Below are 11,585 nucleotides of genomic sequence, written 5' to 3'. Positions count from 1 at the left end.
TCACCAGGGATTGTTGTTAGCATCTGTCTTCCCAGCCTTGGTGTTCCTGCTTGAGTTTTGCTGAGATTTATTCTGCTCTTCTCCAGTGAGCAGTGCCTTTATTTTAGAAGGGATTTTTCCTTGGTGTTGCTATATACCACTGCTTGTACATTTCCAGTTCTTCTCTAAGCACACATATGGCACTTTCCAGACTGGATACCAGTTCTTCCAAATGCTGACATCTCAACTTTTTTCTGGTTTGGCATTTTCTTGCCCTGTTGGCTCCTCTCAAGTTTTGCCTTCAAGTCAATTTTCGCTGGCTTCCGATGCATCTACCCAGCTTCTTTACTTTTCCTCCAACCATCTCAGCAGTCAGGCCGCCTGGAGAGTAGAAGGGGATATGGCTCTGATTGCCCCCTCCTCTCACCTAACAGCTCACTTCACTGATGCCATCATTACAGGGATGGGGGACCAGTTCATGGCAGCGTGAACCCTGGAAGTGGCCCAAAAAGCTTCTCTTCACAGCCACCACCGCGTCCTCCTTCCCCTCAATGACAGTCTCAGTGTCTTTACAGACACTGGGAGTGGTGGGGATGATTGGCTTTTTGATGGAAATTTTCATCAGTAGAAAAGCTTTTATTCACATTTCCTGACTTTTTGCAATAGTTTTGTGTGAATGTGGTTTGCTTTTTTCTAATCCTGTTCTTGTGGACAAGGATATTCGTTTGAGAGGATTCTTCTGTCAGATCTGTCCTCTTCTGGGCAATTTCTTTTATGGATGGTGGTGGTGGAGGTGGGGTCAGCAGCAGAAAGAGTAAGTGTCTTGTTTTTCCTTCATTTCTGCAGAATCCTTCATTTTCCCTCCTTTATAGTCCTATCTCCAACGGGTACTGCCTCTTCTCTATATATTTGATTCTCTCTCAGTATCATTGCTTCTCCGAGGCTACTACTGCTGATATTGCATACTTTCAGCTCCTTCCCCATAGCCAGGACTGTAAGCTACAAAGTATCATTTGTGTTCAGTGTCTTGAACTAAGTGTTCACTTTTTCTTTCTGGAGAACATTTTAAGTACTCTCTTCCTCTCCACCCTTAAAGGAAGTCTCTTCAGCCTCATCCCCTTTCGGTTCTCACAGCCTCTCGGTAGTGGTAGTTGAGCTTTGGGAACTTTTAAAATTTTGTTTCTTTTTTCAGCCTCTTCTTATTTGAGAGTTATAGTGTAGTGTTGAAGACATGCATCTTGAACAGTTTTACTTGTTCTCTTTGTTGGCTTTGTGGTTATTTGGGGAGGATAAGTGGGAGATTGAGAATCTGGCTACTGTCTAGAGAAACCCAGAGAACAGTTTTGATAAAATTTAAGATCAAGTCATGACAAGAATGCTTAATAAATTGAATTACAAGGAAATATGTGTAACTAGGTAATAGTTTATAACAAATCCCACAGCAACATCATACCTTAACATTGAAATAATGAAAGATTTCCCTTTGAGTACAGGGACAAAACAAGGATGTTTCCTCTAGCATTGTATTCAGCATTGTAACTGGTGGTCTTGGCTAGTATACAGGAAGAAAATATAAAGATTAGAAAAGGAGAGAAGCTGATTATTCACATGTGATATGTTTGTATGCACAGGAAATCCAAAAGAATCAATGAGAAATAATTAAAATTGATAAGTGAGTTTAGCAAGGTTTTGGACATACTTTCAATATACGAAGATGAATTACATTTGTACTTAACAGTGGCAAGCAGTTGCAAAGTGATATAAAAAAAGATACCATTTACAATATCAGAAAAATATCAAATACCTGGGAATAAATCTAAAAATGTTTAAGATCTTTATTCAGGACATCATAGACATTATGGTGATTAATTAAAGAAGATTTATTTATTTATTTATTTTTGGATGCGTGGTCCAGGAATTGAAACTGGGTCTCCTGCAAGGAAGGCAGGCATTCTAACCACTGAGCTTCCCGTGTACCCACCCCCCCCTGCCTTTTTTGTTTTTTTGCATGGGCAGACGCGGGGAATTGATCCCAGGCCTCTGGCATGGCAGGCCAGAACTCTGCCTGCTGAGCCAGCGTGGTCTGCCCCAAGAAGTTTTAAATAAATGGAGGAATATAATCATTTTCATGAATTGAAAGCTTCAGTACTGCAAAAATATCATTCTCCCCCCAATGATCTAAAGATTCAGTGCAAACCAGTTTGAATCTTGCTATTGTTTATAGAAGTCTTCAGGCCAATTATGAAATTCATGAAGAATTGCAAAAGCCAATGATAGCCAAGATATTCTGGAAAATGAAGAAAAATGGGAGAACTTCTCTATTATCTATAAGGATTTATTATAAAACTACACTAATTAAGGCAGTGTGGTGTTGACACAAATAGACCAGGTACAGAACAGATAGCCCCGAAACAAACTCATGTACATATGGATAACTGATTTATGACCAAGGTGATACTGCAAGGTAGATGACAAAAGCATACTCTTCAATAAGTGGTCTGGGGCACTGGTTGGTGGTTGAGTGTGAGTGGGGATGAGTCTATTCATATTTCATACCATATACCAAAGTCAGTTCTAAGTAGATTGTGAAACTACATATGAGAGGTAAAGCAAGGAAGGTTTTAGTACATAATATAGGATAATTTGCTGTAGCGAACAACTTTTAAGTTAAACGTATTCTAATCTTTGAAACAAATCACTACGCACATCCCACACTCAAAGAATAGGGGATGGGAATTGTGTTCCACCTCCTGGAGGGGGTAGTAACTATATAAATTATTTGGAATTTTTCTGTAAGACAGATTTGTCTCTTTTCCCCCATTTATAAAACCATTTGTTTATATCAATATGGACTCATGGATATTTATTTTGTGCATTGTATTATAATACAGTACTATGCTATTTTCTTGCTCAAGCTGTTCCAGCTTTGACCATTGGAAATTCTAGGTTGACCCCAATGCAACTTTGACATGCTCACTCCATCTTTTTTTTTCTTTTCCTTTTTTCCTCTAGCACTTCTTTATGACATTATAGGAAGCTCCAGCTGCATTTTATATTTTCTCTGTTAATGCCCTAGAGTCAATCATTTCTCTAAGTAACTCTGATTCCTAATGCCATTTCACCGGGGAATAGCATTAGAAACCAAGATATGGGCTCTAGGTGTACTCCTTGTCAACTCGTGTGTCACTGCTTCTCGGCCCTCTCAGGGCTATATTTCATATATATATATAGAGAGAGACCCATATATATATATATACACATATTGATAATTATTTCTATATCTATCTCTATATTAAGCTAAACAAGTGTTAATAGTAATGTCGGACTAATCCAGTGCCACATGAATTGTTCTAGCCTTCTTCCTTCCCAACACTGAGAAACACAGCTCCCACAAGCCACCATCCATTTAGTTATTTGTTGAACCCCAATATACATGTTGTGGTGGCCCAGGGCCCAGGCCTCCTCGTAAATGACCTTTAACATACCTACTTTCAACAAGGACAAATGTCAAGAAAGGTTAAAAAAAAATCTCCAGTGGGGGAAGAATGTAACCACAGATGTAAAAATGGCATTGATTGTACCTTTTTTAGTCATTAACACTAATCTTAGTAAAATATCAAATTTTGGCCCTTTCAATGATTATGATAGAGACCCAGTGTCCTCCTACATGCAGTGTCTTCGCTCTAAAATCATATATTACTCCTTGGACGCACACACACACACACCATTTCTTGCAGAGCTGGAAACTTCTGGATTGGCTGCCACTGGAGAACCTCTCCTGTTTATAAGTCCCAGTAAACCTAAGAATACTTCTTTCTGTGCCTGGCAAGGTTTTCAGTCTTGCAGCAGCAGCAGCATGAACTAGGTCTGGGCCTGAACACATGTGGGCTTTTTTTTTCACAATTGTTAACCCACATTTCCATAAGAAAGACATTTACCGACCATACGGTTCCTTTTGTCTTTAGTCTTACCATTTCAAGTCATTTCCAAAGTTTACTTAGGTCAACTCCTTCATTCCCCACTTCCTTTAGTGAGGGTATGTCATATATTTGTAATACAGTTAGATCTTCTTTTCATACAGTTCCAAATGCCACAGCACTCTTGTTGAGAACCAGTTTACTGTATACACATGGATAATTTTCCTATGAGAAGACAATGGATTTATTTTGGCCTCTCAATTTTATTCCATTGATCTATACATTTATCCTTAAGTCAGTACCACATTGTCTTGATTATTGTCACTTTGCAGTAAGTTTTGTGGTCAGAAAATGTGAGTTCTCCTACTTTATTCTTAAGTTTCAAGGTTATTTGTTGGTAATCTGGGTCCCTTAAAATTCCATATGAATTTTAGAGTTATATGGAATTTTAAAGAAATTGGCACCAATTTCTCCAAAGATGTCACCTGAACAAGGTGTCCAGGGCCAAGAGGTACGTGGTGGGGAGTGGGACCACTGCCAGTCCCCCACGGCCCTATGCAACTAGGAAGAAGGGAAAGAGGAAGTTAAGGATGAAGATGAAAACCATGAAGACAATGATAAAGAAGATAATGAAGATGACAACTTTGTTGATGAGGAAGTGAATATTGAATTTGAAGCTTGCTCCACTTCAGAAGATGATTATGATAGAATTAAGAAAGTGCTACAACAAATGTTTCAGAAGACAGAGATGATAATGTGGATGATGCTAAAGATTAAAGTTTTGGTTTAATAAGCCCTTTAAATTTAACTGAATGAAAGGGTACCCAGTGTGCTGAACAAATTAAGGAGTTGATTCTAAGCTTCTGTGAGAAGAACTGTGAAAAGTGCATGGTTCAACAGCTGGACAAGCTTTTAAATGACCCAAGCAAGCCTATGGGCTTGCTGCTAAGTGAAAAATTCATTAAGGTTCCTCCACAGATTGCCCTGCCCAGGCACCAGCAACTTCAGAAAGAGCTGGCTGAGGCACACAAAATGAACAAGACTTTTGTGAAGTGTTACTTCTACCTTCTAATTAGTCAGTCATTTGTAGAAGCAGAAAAAAAACAATTCCAAAACAAAATTGAACAACCAAAAGAAAGATGAGCTAATGTCTGTAAATACCAAGGAAGATTTTTTCTTTAAGAAGGCAATCTTGAAGTCCATTACTTAATGCAGGAGGAGAGTGGCACGTATCTAGGAAGCAGGTGGTCTTTCTGTGATGAATCCATGAGGCCCTGGTGAACTGTGATGGTGATTCCAGCTAACAAGATGAATGCAATCATGGACAAACATCAATCTGTCTAACCCATTCCCTGGGGGAATTGCCAGGAAACTCAGACGAGGTTTACTGAAAAACTCATGACTTTATTCAGATTAAGGCCCTTTACAAAAAGTTAGGTTCTGTCACCCACGATAAATTTTAAAAATACGTATTTTTCATTTTAGCCAAATTAATTATGTATATAGTTTATTATAAACATTTCCAATGAGAAAAAAAGAGAACTCAGCTGGGATTTTTATAGTTATTGCTTTGAATCTGTAGATCAGTTTGGGGAGTATTGCCATCATAACAATATGAAGTGTTCCAATACACGAATGATCATGGGCTGTTTTTCCATTTATTGAGATCTTAAATTTATTTCAGCAATATTTTGTAGCTTTTAGAATACTAGTTTTGCTTAACTTTTGTTAAACGTATTCCTATTTTTTCTTTTGGACGCTATTGAAAATTGACTTAATTTCCTTTTCAATTGTTCATTGCAAAGGCATGGAAATACAATTGATTTTTGCATATTGATCTTGTATCCTGCAACTTCGCTGAATTCATTTATTAGTTCTAATAATTTTTAGTGAACTCCTTGGAATTTCCTACACACAAGATAATGTCATCAGTGAAAAGAGATAGTTTTACTTCTTCCTTTCCAATCTGGAAACCTTTTATTTATTTATTTTCTTGCTTAATATCCCTGGCTAGCACTGCCAATACAATTTGAATAGATGTGGTGAGAGCAGACATCCTTGTTGCTTTCCTGATGTTAGCAAAAGCATCCAATCTTTCACCATTAATATGTTAGCTGTGGATTTTTTTGTACATGCCCACTATCAGATTGAGGAAGTCCCCTTTTTTTTCCTAGCTAAATTTTAGCCATTAAGGTTTGTTGAATTTCGTCAAATGCTTTTTCAGCATCTACCAAGATGATCATGTTGTTTTGTTTTGTTTTCTATTGATATGGTGTCATTACATTAATTGATTTTTTCAGACGCTATACGACCCTTGCATTCCTGGGATAAATCCCACTTGGTCATGGTGTATAACTCTTCTTCTTATCCTGCCCAGTATGTGGTGCCTGTCTGTCTGCGGGTCCCACCGTAAATAACTCTTCTTATTTGTTGCTGGATTTTGTTTGCTGTTTTTTTTTTTTTAGAATTTTTGCATCTATGTCCATTAAGGATATTGGTCTGTTGTTTTCATTTTCTGTAATGTCTTTGCTTGTTTTTGTTGTGGGGCACACCAAAAGAGAGACCACACAATTCAATACTGCAAGCCAATTGGGAGTCTTTATTAGTCGACCAGCAATTGCCTCAGAAACCTCCACAAAGGAAGATTCAGAGAGCAGCCCCCAGAGGTTTTCAAGGTGTGCTTATAATGGCTTATAATGTTGTGGTTTTGCAGTTTCTAGCAAGCAAGCGTGATCATAGAAGCAGAAGAATGCCGGTAGCTGTTGCTAAAACACATCCCATTCCCTCAGTTCCCTAATATTGGTTATTGTTTAACTCTTGGGGACATTCCGCCCCAATGTTGTGGGGACTTTCCCTGCTTGGGCCTGATTGATTGCTCCTGGCCCTCCACAGTTTTTGTGTCAAGTGAATCCTGGTCTCTAGAATGAGTTGGGAAGTGTTCCCTCCTTTCCTGTTTTCAAAACAGTTTATGAAGAATTCCAGAAAGATGGTGGAATAGGATAGGCTGAGTTCACCCATGCTCCAAGGAACACCTAGAGAAGTGATGGGAAGGCAACGGGGACAATGGTTCCAGGGTGTAAGTGACCTAGGGGGTTCTTCTACACCACACAGGGAGGCCCTGGTTGCAAAAGCCGAAGAATTGAGATGCAGAGAAATGGAGCCATCCTGCTAGTGCGAACAGCCTAACGTGCTCCTTTTCAAATGAAAGACTGGGGCCCTCAGGAGTGCATGGCAGAGAGACAGGGACAAGGAAGTGGCCAAGCCACGTTCCTTGAATGAGCTGTCCTCACACGCACTGCCCCCACCCCACAAAACGCCCACACCCCACACACCTAAACCCATCACTCCCCCACCGCACTCCAAGTGCCCTCACCCTGAAACTCCCACCTCATGCGCTTCTGTCCCACACCCCCGCCCTGTGAACATGTGCGCTACTGCTGTATCTACCTCTCCCATGCAAGCTCATAGTCTCATCCTGCCCCTCTCAAGACCAATGCACCTACACCGAGCCCCTTGACACCTGCCTCCCCCTCCCTACCCCCCTGCAGGCTTTGGACTCTCACCTTCATGCCCGATGCATGGGGGCTGGTGCACAAGTAGATGTGGGTGGGTCACCCTGATCCCACACCTGGCAAGTGCTCATGTACACATCTGTGCTATATAGCCCCAGCCCTGCACATGTGGGCAACCCTGTCCCAACCACCCCCTTAACATCTGCGCACCCGAACCAGGGACCCACCCTCTAATGACCCATGTCCAGCAACCCCCACGACCTGTGCCCCACCTTTACACATTCATGCATCTGCATCCAGACCCCCCTCAACCCCTTCCCCTGTACAAGAACACACCTGTGCCCTGTCCTCCCTGTGATCTTCCCTCTGTGCCTGGTACCCCACACCCTGATACCCATGACCCCCACACATCACAAACCCACCCACATCCTGCTTGTGCACCAGCCCCCATGAATCTGCATAGCACCCCCACCCACCTCCTGCCATGGCCTACCACTGTGTCCCCCATGCCACACCCTACTCCTCACTCCAAAGCCTGTCTGAGCTGCACCCTGCCCCCAGAGTCACCACATCACATCTCCATAACCACATGCCTGACACCCCACACTCACAGGCACAAGCATAGCATCCCTGACCCATGTCTACTTGTGCTGCAACCTGTCACCACACTGATGTGCCCTACCCCATGCCCTGCATCCTGCTCTACATCCATCCTGTAAATACAAAGCTTTAGACTACTGAAAGAAATCAATTTCTAAAGTAACCCTACCAAGATATTTACGTGCCTTGAAAACAACAGAAAATCACTAAGCATATGAAGATATAGACAGTTGTAACCCAGCCTAATGACCCAATTAAAACACCGGAGGAGACACAGACTGTGGAACAACTAATCAAAGATCTTCCTATAACTCTACTAAATAAAATCAATGGAATGGCTAATTGACATAAAGGAGATCAAGAAGACACTAGTAGACCTGAGCCGGACCTCAGAGGGGCTGCACCTGGCCTTATGGGAATCACCATAAGAAAGAGATCTACAAGACGTTGCACCTGAACTGAATAGGAGACCACTGGAGCTTAAAACAGAGGCCCTTGGATCTGAGGGTTGGAGAAACTCAGAAGGAACTGCTCTAAAGCCAGCTACTAACTAATCACAAGGCTAAGAAAGATGTAGAAGCGCCAACTTCCAGTTTAGAGCTCGCTGTTATACTCCAAGTTGCTTCCTGATGTTCTTTTTTTTAAGCTCGAGGATGGGTTTGTATTCACATGCAGTGCTCCTGGGGAAAGAAAGGCTGAGAAGAAAGCCAAGGTAATTGCAGTAATGAACGCTGTGGAAGAAAACCAGGGGTCCGGGGAGTCTCAGAAGGTGGAGGAGGCCAGCCCTCCCGCTGTGCAGCAGCCCATGGACCCCGCGTCCCCCACTGTGGCCACCACGCCTGAGCCTGTGGGGGCCGAGGCCGGGGACAAGAACGCCACCAAAGCCGCTGACGATGAACCTGAGTACGAGGACGGCCGGGGCTTTGGCATTGGGGAGCTGGTGTGGGGGAAACTGCGGGGCTTCTCCTGGTGGCCAGGCCGCATCGTATCCTGGTGGATGACGGGCCGGAGCCGAGCAGCTGAAGGCACACGCTGGGTCATGTGGTTCGGGGACGGCAAGTTCTCAGTGGTGTGTGTTGAGAAGCTGATGCCGCTGAGCTCCTTTTGCAGTGCATTCCACCAAGCCACCTACAATAAGCAGCCCATGTACCGCAAAGCCATCTATGAGGTCCTGCAGGTGGCCAGCAGCCGTGCAGGGAAGCTGTTCCCGGCATGCCATGACAGTGATGAGAGTGACACTGCCAAGGCTGTGGAGGTGCAGAACAAACAAATGATCGAATGGGCACTTGGGGGCTTCCAGCCCTCTGGCCCCAAGGGTCTGGAGCCCCCAGAAGAGGAGAAGAATCCCTACAAAGAAGTATACACGGACATGTGGGTTGAACCTGAGGCAGCTGCTTATGCACCACCCCCACCAGCCAAAAAGCCCCGAAAGAGCACAACCGAGAAGCCCAAGGTCAAGGAGATTATTGATGAACGCACGAGAGAGCGGCTGGTGTACGAGGTGCGGCAGAAGTGCCGGAACATCGAGGACATTTGCATCTCTTGTGGGAGTCTCAACGTCACCCTGGAACACCCCCTCTTCATAGGGGGAATGTGCCAAAATTGCAAGAACTGCTTCTTGGAGTGTGCCTACCAGTACGACCACGACGGCTACCAGTCCTACTGTACCATCTGCTGCGGGGGCCGCGAGGTGCTCATGTGCGGGAACAACAACTGCTGCAGATGCTTTTGCGTGGAGTGTGTGGACCTCTTGGTGGGGCCGGGGGCTGCCCAGGCGGCCATTAAGGAAGACCCCTGGAACTGCTACATGTGTGGGCACAAGGGCACATACGGGCTGCTGCGGCGGCGGGACGACTGGCCCTCTCGGCTCCAAATGTTCTTCGCCAATAACCATGACCAGGAGTTTGACCCTCCAAAGGTTTACCCACCTGTCCCAGCTGAGAAGAGGAAGCCCATCCAGGTGCTGTCTCTTTTTGACGGAATCGCTACAGGGCTCCTGGTGCTGAAGGACCTCGGCATCCAAGTGGACCGCTACATTGCCTCGGAGGTGTGCGAGGACTCCATCACTGTGGGCATGGTGCGGCACCAGGGCAAGATCATGTACGTCGGGGACGTCCGTAGCGTCACGCAGAAGCATATCCAGGAGTGGGGCCCGTTCGATCTGGTGATTGGCGGCAGTCCCTGCAACGACCTCTCCATCGTCAACCCTGCCCGCAAGGGGCTCTACGAGGGCACTGGCCGGCTCTTCTTTGAGTTCTACCGCCTGCTGCATGACACGCGGCCCAAGGAGGGAGATGACCGCCCTTTCTTCTGGCTCTTTGAGAATGTGGTGGCCATGGGCGTTAGTGACAAGAGGGACATCTTGCGATTTCTCGAGTCCAACCCTGTGATGATTGATGCCAAAGAAGTGTCAGCTGCGCACAGGGCCCGCTACTTCTGGGGTAACCTTCCCGGTATGAACAGGCCGTTGGCATCCACTGTGAATGATAAGCTGGAGCTGCAGGAGTGTCTGGAGCATGGCAGAATAGCCAAGTTCAGCAAAGTGAGGACCATTACTACTAGGTCAAACTCCATAAAGCAGGGCAAAGACCAGCACTTCCCCGTCTTCATGAACGAGAAAGAGGACATCTTATGGTGCACTGAAATGGAAAGGGTGTTTGGCTTCCCTGTCCACTACACAGACGTCTCCAACATGAGCCGCTTGGCGAGGCAGAGACTGCTGGGCCGGTCGTGGAGTGTGCCCGTCATCCGCCACCTCTTCGCGCCACTGAAGGAGTATTTTGCTTGTGTGTAAGGGACATGAGGGCACACGGAGGTAGTGACACAAAGTTAAACAAAAAACATGAAAAACACAAAACAAAAAAACAAAAACACCAAGAACGGGAGGATGGAGAGAAGTATCAGCACCCAGAAGAGAAAAAGGAATTTTAAAAACAAAAACCACAGATGCGGAAACACCGGAAGGCTTTGCCTTGCAAAAAAGGGTTGGACATCATCTCCTTGATTTTTTGATGTTTAAACTATTTAAAAACAAAACCGAGCCCCCTCCTTCCCCACCCCTTTTTATTTTCGGTCAAACCTTTTTGTTTTCTACTCTTTCCAAAGGGGTTTTCTGTTTGTTTGGGTTTTTGTTTCTTGCTGTGACTGAAACAAGAGGGTTTATTACAGCAAAAATTGGTGACAAAAAAAAAAAATAGTAACAATACCTTGCAGAGGAAAGATGGGAGAGAGGGAAAAAAAGAAATTATATAGAAATCTATATATTGGGTAATTTTTTTTTTAACTATATATCTTTTTGTTGTTGTCTCCAGCCTGATCAGATAGGAGCACAAGCAGGGGACAGAAAATTTAGAAAGACACTCAGGCGGCAGCGTCCCTCCCAGCCACTGAGCTGTCCTGCCAGCACCATTCCTGGTCATGCAAAATAGAACCCAATAGCAGCAGGGAAGATGAGAACAGCCACACAAGACACTTTTCTACAGTATTTCAGGTGCCTACCACACAGGAAACCTTGAAGAAAATCAGTTTCTAGAAGCCGCTGTTACCTCTTGTTTACAGTTTATATATATATGATAGA

At 44.2% G+C, this 11,585-nt stretch overlaps 3 pseudogenes; 2 read left to right on the top strand and 1 right to left on the bottom strand.

Moving 5' to 3' along the window:
* Positions 1 to 343, bottom strand: LOC143668829 (cAMP-responsive element-binding protein-like 2 pseudogene; annotated as a pseudogene).
* A 414-nt stretch (positions 344 to 757) lies between these two features.
* Positions 758 to 5,173, top strand: LOC143668963 (BRCA2 and CDKN1A-interacting protein pseudogene; annotated as a pseudogene).
* Positions 5,174 to 8,717: 3,544 nt separating this feature from the next.
* Positions 8,718 to 11,267, top strand: LOC143669260 (DNA (cytosine-5)-methyltransferase 3A pseudogene; annotated as a pseudogene).
* The last annotated feature ends 318 nt before the right edge of the window (positions 11,268 to 11,585 follow it).

This window comes from Tamandua tetradactyla, chromosome 25, assembly GCF_023851605.1.
Source record: "Tamandua tetradactyla isolate mTamTet1 chromosome 25, mTamTet1.pri, whole genome shotgun sequence".
NCBI lineage: Eukaryota > Metazoa > Chordata > Mammalia > Pilosa > Myrmecophagidae > Tamandua > Tamandua tetradactyla.
The sequence above is the reverse complement of the archived record's forward strand: the minus strand, read 5'-3'. Positions and strand labels throughout refer to the sequence as shown.